Consider the following 1,019-nt stretch of genomic DNA (forward strand, 5'->3'; position numbering starts at 1 on the left):
TCAGTTGGGAAAATGGATTAGGTAGGTGCTTTCGCCAACGTATAAGGCAAGTAGATCGATAAAGGGGATGACTCCCCTGACGGGTGCCATCATTTTCAAAATGATGAAGCCGTCCACTGCACCAAGGCTGTACGAGCAACGACAACGGAGTGTGTCAAAACGGATGGGAGGGGAGAGGGAGAGGGGTAGGGGGGTTAAAAGAAACATTTTGCACGAGTTTTCCTTTCACTTAGACCGCTTTACACTTGCCGTCGACAGACAGGCGGGTGGAGACTGGGACTGCACCACGTGGCGGTGTTTCCCATTAAAGAGCTAGGATCACCGTGTCGGGCACAGAGTTGAATATTATTCATTCGCTTTGAACTGACCGCTACTGACACTGACATTCCCTGACATTTTCGCCTGGCGCATTGCAGCGAATTTTCTGACATTTCTGCTCGAACATTACCCGGCAAGGAAACTAGAGGGCTTTTAATTCTCAAGGGGGCCACGACTAAGGTTGTGGGCGTACCCATGGTTGCAGAAATATATTGGATTACTGTAAAAATTATTTTTGGGTGCGAGAACAACATTTTGACATCACATATTGAGTAATTTATTTATGTTAGCCTTTTTTTTTGTTTGCTTCGAGTACATTTACTTAAAAAATGAGCGTACGAAAAGGCGGTTGGTTTCAGAAACTAAATTTTGTCTCCTGGGCTCATGACTTGGTTCTATCAACTAAATGGTGACATTTAGGTGAGAAGATTTTTTTTTTTTCAAAAAAGTAACTTGGACGCGAACTCTTGACATACGGGATATGGCGATCGACACGCTGCCTCCCTCGCACCATTAACACGGTGTTCCAATGATTCACTGCGCACACTCACACACGGGTGTAATTGCATCCGTTTAATCAGGGGCGAGAGCACGCGCTGCTGTCGACCCGCTCTGAAGCAGTGCTGTACGTGAGGCCGGCGCGAACTGTGCGACAGACGGACTGCGACAAAACACTCTTTAGTTCCTTACAGACAGCAGTG

Source organism: Frankliniella occidentalis, unplaced genomic scaffold (genome assembly GCF_000697945.3).
Source record: "Frankliniella occidentalis isolate FOCC.00 unplaced genomic scaffold, Focc_3.1 Scaffold76, whole genome shotgun sequence".
Taxonomy (NCBI): Eukaryota; Metazoa; Arthropoda; class Insecta; order Thysanoptera; family Thripidae; genus Frankliniella; species Frankliniella occidentalis.